Genomic DNA, 5,894 nt, shown 5'->3' with positions numbered 1-5,894 from the left:
CTCATTCTAAACATCAACATAAGGATCTGAGATCATGTGGTCCCCTTATATGATCATAAGTCGTACTAGCATTTGTTCATTTGATATGTCATTTGCATGTCTTGTGTTTAGTAGGTATATTAAATTCCTTATTTGTATGAGTTCTACTTGTGTATCATCAGTGAATTATATGGTCAAGAAAGGGGTTTAATTAGTCATATTCATATTTCATGAACCATATCTAGTGAGTCGTCATGCGATACTTTTCTATATGTGTTTTAGGACGTCTATAGATTTTAGATAGTCCAGTTTACAAAGGGAACTCTCACAAATCTCATAATGAAATTCCAAGAACCAATTATCAACTACACTTGTCATTCGAGGACGAAAGATCATAAGGGGGGGAGGATGTAACACCCCATATTCTACATGTACTAGTTCTATTTCTATGACCCTTATAAATTGCCTTATTTCCTATGCGACTAGTGACAATAGAATAGGTTTAAAGTTGCAATACCCCGTGCCTTCCAACACATGTACGAAAGTAAACTCAAAAACAATTTGAACTCGGGATAGTAAAAGGTGGTATTCGATGTAAAAGTCAAAGTAGTCAAGTGCGTATTAGTGCTACAGTCTTGTAAAGAAACTAAGATTGGGAAAATGGTGTAAAATAAGTGAGGTGCTTGCTTGACTAAACTAAAACCTAGGATCCTAAACCCTAAACCAACCTTAATAAACCTTATACCTAAGAAACCTAAATACACTAAACGCTAAACCCTAAAAATCACTAAGAAAACTTTAAAAAAAAAACTTTAAAACCCCTAAACCTAAGAAACCCTAAATCCCAAACTCTAAACCCTGAACCATAAACCCTTAAAAAACCAAAAGCCCAAAACCCAAAACCCAAACCCTAAGAAAACCCCAAACCCTAAACCCAAAAAAAAACACTAAGAACCCCTAAACCTTAAAAAACAACAAAAAAACTTTAAAAACTCTAAAACCCTAAAAAAATCTTTAAAACCCTAACAAACCTAAACCCTAAACCCTAGAAAAACCCTAAACCTAAAACACTAAACCCTAAACCCTACACCCTAAAAGACCCAAAAAAAACCTAGGAGACTTTAAATGTTAAACTCAAACCCTAAGAAACCTAAACCCCTAAACCTTAACCCAACCCTAAGCCTTATGAAACACTAAGAAGCCCTAAACCCTAAGAAACCCTAAATCCTAAGAAAAACTAAACCCTAAAAATGTAATACCCCATAACTTCCAACACTTATTGTAACACCCCGTATTTTACGTGTACAAGTCCTACACATATGGAACTTCATTTAGCTTGGTGGTATAAGTAATGAACTTGATTTCCTAGATGAATCGTGACAATAAAGAAGTTATAAGGGTAACTCTCGTACATAGCAATATTGCACGATCGAATGAATGTCAAATTTTAGAAGTATTTAAATTCTGGATTGAAGGGCTATATGTAAGTCTAAATGTTAAGGTGATCAAGTGTATAGAAGTTTTGAGTTAAACTAAGGAGATTACGCTCGGAAAACGAATAAAAGAATTGAGGTGCTTGTTGGACTTTATAAAGCTAGCAGATGTCACTTACTTGCTTAGCTCAAATGGACTAGGTAGATGGGGAAGATTAGTTCATGCATTAGTGGGCTCACTTAAGGCCCAAATTAAATAAAAAGGAAAAGAGAATGGAGATGAGGCCTCACACCAATCTGTCCAAGTCCAACTACTTGAGCCCAATAAAGACTAAGGCCCAAATTAAGGGTATAATTCTGGCCCATGGCTTAATATTAGAAAGGAGAAAGATTGCAGCCCAAGATGAGTACATAAAGGGCCCATTTTGTGTATATATAATTCCAAGCAGGTGCATCACCTACTTGGACCAATTTGACAAATTAGTGGCTGCTATTAAAACTTAAGAGGTGGGGAAAAGTAAGACCTTTATAATCCCCAAGTTGCTGGCCATTTCCTCACTTTTAAGAATAGATAAAAATCAAGAATTTCTCTCTAAGCTTCTCCTCTCTCTTTCAAAGCATAGCAGCAGCCACAAGTTTCCTAGGGTTCTTGGAATAAACCCAAGCCCTTGCAAGGTAAGATAAGTGGAATTACTAATGGATTTAGCCTAATTCTCTCTGGAATGCTAGATAAACATTTTAATTAGTTAAGAACAAGTAGAGGACTGAATCTGTCAAACGTTTAAATGCTCACTTTCCTTTGCTATTGAGAGGCTTTTTATCTTTTTCTTTGTCCTATGTGAAGGAAAGCTCAATTTATTGAAGAGTTAAAATTAAAAGAAAAACGAGTTATAAGAATTAAGGTAAAGTGACTGCCCTATCTTTGTCTTCCTTAAACACGAGTCTAAGTATGATATTTTAAATGTATTGTTGATAAGAACTAGTGGGATGATGATGGGAAACTATGGTTTCACGTCCTCTATTGTATGTTGGATTGTTACGACTGTTTTTGGGAGAGGTTGATGTATAAACATATTGGGGACAGCTTGGTAGATATCTAGAAAGGGTGTAAATTGCTGATATTGAAATATAGCTATGTATTGTAGAAATGCAATAAAAGAAGGCGGGGATTGAAAGAGCACCCTTAGTTTGGTAATTATGGGTTTGCTGCCCGAGCAAACCTTAGTTTGGTAATTACGGGTTTGCTGCCCGAGCATTATTGTTGAGTGAGATTGGACTGCCTAAGCATGTATAGTAACTACTAATACTAGTTTATCACCTACTCTATTGTAGATAAGTATTTGAAAAGAAAGGAAGGTACTTCAAGGTAACTACAACGTGGTACAGCAAGGTATGTAAGGCTTTTCGATTTCCTACTAATTGGCATGAAATCTAGACTCGTCCTCGACACATAGACGAAGCCTACCAGCTCCAACATGACTTATGACCTTGTTCTCACTCTTTAACATGTCTACACGTTCCAATACATGTTCATTGTCAAATATGTACATATACATTGAATACCCTGCATGAGTTCTCCTTTTAACTAAATAAGGTCCATATGTTATTTCAGCTCATATGCATTTCACTAATTGTGTAACTACTCTCTACTTTGTTGTTCTTGCATTATATGATTATTACATGTCACTTGTTGACTACATAGTCCCACAACTCAAAATGCTATGACCACCAAAAGAATCATCTTAAATGTTATTGGAAATATATTAAATGAATCTGCTCATTGATGGGTGGTATCCCAGGGGTGGAAGAATCACCTAGCATGGGTCGATCCCAATATAACGGGTGGTATCCCAGGGGTTAAAGGAAAGCCTAGCATGGGTTGATCCCGATTTATATGTCTACCACTGATAAGCTGGTCATTTGTATTATATGTTGTGTGCAGAGTTGTCTTGTATTCTTACATTGGTATATGATTTTATTTGAATTCTTATTTCACATATAGTACTTTATGCCTTACATACTCAGTACATTCTCCCGTACTGACGTCTCTCTCGGGGGACCTGCAATTCATGTTGCAGGTACAGGAGCTAGTAGATCTCCCAGTAGGAGAATAGGACATCCAACGGCTATTGTTGAGCTCCAGGTTGATTCGGGGCTTTTCGAGTCTATAGCATGTATTTTGGTATTGTATAGTAGCAGAGTGTAAGGCGGGGCCTGTCCCGACCTTAACCCTATAATGTTTTATAATTTAGAGGCTTTGTAGACTATGTATAGTGAAATATGGTTGTGTTTCGTGTCTTAGACATCATGGTCCCAACGGCCAAGTCATGTGCACTTTTATTTTGGCTTGTTAATACTGTCTACTTTCATGAAAACATGTTATCCACTATGGCAGCACCTTTAATTGTTCATAGATAGAGCATGATTACAGGTTGGTCCTCCCGAGCCTCCTCGGCAACGGGGTGCCGGTCCGCCTTAATGGGATTTTGGGCGTGACAAAAGTGGTATCAGAGCAGGTCATCCTAGTGAGTCTACAAAGCCGTATCTATGTAGAGTCTTGCTTATGGATGTGTTGTGCACCACCTTTATAAGCAGGAGGCTACATGGCATTTAGGAGTTGTCCATTTCTTTTCATTCTTTAGATCGTGCCATAGCGCCAAATGTTGTAGGTGGACCATGCTTAACCTTTTAATTGTTTTGTTATAGTACAAATGCCCAGAAAAGGAAAAGTTAAAATAAAGGAGAGCAAGTAGAAGTGGCGGCTGGAGAGGCCAGCCAGACTACCCTAGGTGAGTCCCAAGATGAGTCTCCATCACAAACATTCCCAACTCCTCCACTTCCTGAAGAGTTGAGAAGGGATGGAGTTCTCCCAGAACCACCTACAGAAGCTACCGTGCAAGATTTGAGGAATGCGGTTCAATTATTGACTCGTATAGTTGCTGGCCAAAGTCAAAGGCAAGAAGGCCCAGTTGTGGGTATTGGTGGTGCAGATAGGGCAGCTAGCACACAGATACGTGATTTCCTCAATTTGGACCCTCCATATTGCACGTGAGTGGTAAAGAAACTGTTGAGCTAGCAACATATAGTTTAAATGGTGTGGCTATATTATGGTATGAAACTTGGAAGCAATCTAAGAGTACTGATGCAACTCCCGCTACTTGGAAAGAATTTAAAAAGGCGTTTCTTGATCATTATTTGCCATTGGAGATTCGAGAGGCCCGCGCAGATCAGTTCTTAAATCTTCACCAAGGGGGTATGAGCGTGAGAGAGTACAGTCTCCAATTCAATTCCTTGTTTAGGTATGCTCCCAATGTAGTTGCTACTATGGAGGATAGAGTTCATCGATATGTGGATAGATTGGATTCGTATCTGGTTAGAGATTGTACTATTGCTTCTTTAAATAAAGACATGGATATAGCAAGGATGCAAGCTTTTGCACAGAAATTGGAGGATCAAAAGCAGAGAAGAAGGGCACAAGACACAGAAAGGGGGCAGTCCGAGAGGGCTAGGTCTACCGGGTAGTTTACACCACCTCAAGGTGAGTTTAAGCCTCGGTTTTCTAATAGACCAGCTAGGCCGTCATTTCCCTACTCTACAGCTAGCGCTCCACCCTAATTTCAAGGGCTGAGAGGCAATCAGTTTAGGCAAAAGAGTGAGAGCCAAGGTTCACGGACAGCAGGATATCCAGAGCAGGGCAGTATCAATGCCTCCTAGGCAGCCTTGTAAACAATGTGGGAGGAGTCATCTAGGTATATGTCGTATTGGAATAAATGCCTGTTATTGGTATGGTATGCCAGGGCACCTAATGAGAGATTGCCCTAAAAGGCGCATGGGTGATATAACACAACCTACTGGATCAGCTGTTGCATCGTCATCATCGGTGCCTCCTTTAGGTAGAGAGAGGTCTACAGGTTCCTACAGGTCGTGGTAGAGGTGTTAGAGGAGCAGCTAGTTCTAGCAGAGTCCAGAATGGCACATATTCTCTAGAGAGACTGACAGAACTTGGAGGCTTCACCTGACGTAGTAACAGGTACATTGTTCATCTTTTCACATAATGTATATGCGTTAATTGATCCTGGTTCCACACTATTGTATATCATTCCACTAGTTGCTGGGAAGCTTAAAAGAACACCAAAATTATTGAATAAACCATTTGAAGTGTCTACACCAACCGGTGAGTCTATTATAGCAAGAAGGGTCTATCGTAACTGAATAGTAACTGTTTGTGATCGTGATACATTGGCTGACCTAATTGAACTAGAAATGGTTGAATTTGATGTTATAATGGGTATGGATTGGTTGGCTTCTTGTTATGCCACAGTGGATTGCCGAACTAAGAGAGTGCACTTTCACTTTCCAAACGAGGCAGTCCTTGAATGGGAAGGCAATGTTGCAGTGCCAAGGGGTAAGTTTATTTCTTATTTGAAGGCGAGGAAGATGATGTCAAAAGGGTATATATGTCATCTAGTTAGAGTGAGAGAT

Source organism: Solanum tuberosum, unplaced genomic scaffold (genome assembly GCF_000226075.1).
Source record: "Solanum tuberosum cultivar DM 1-3 516 R44 unplaced genomic scaffold, SolTub_3.0 scf00231, whole genome shotgun sequence".
NCBI classification, from domain to species: domain Eukaryota; kingdom Viridiplantae; phylum Streptophyta; class Magnoliopsida; order Solanales; family Solanaceae; genus Solanum; species Solanum tuberosum.
The sequence above is the reverse complement of the archived record's forward strand: the minus strand, read 5'-3'. Positions refer to the sequence as shown.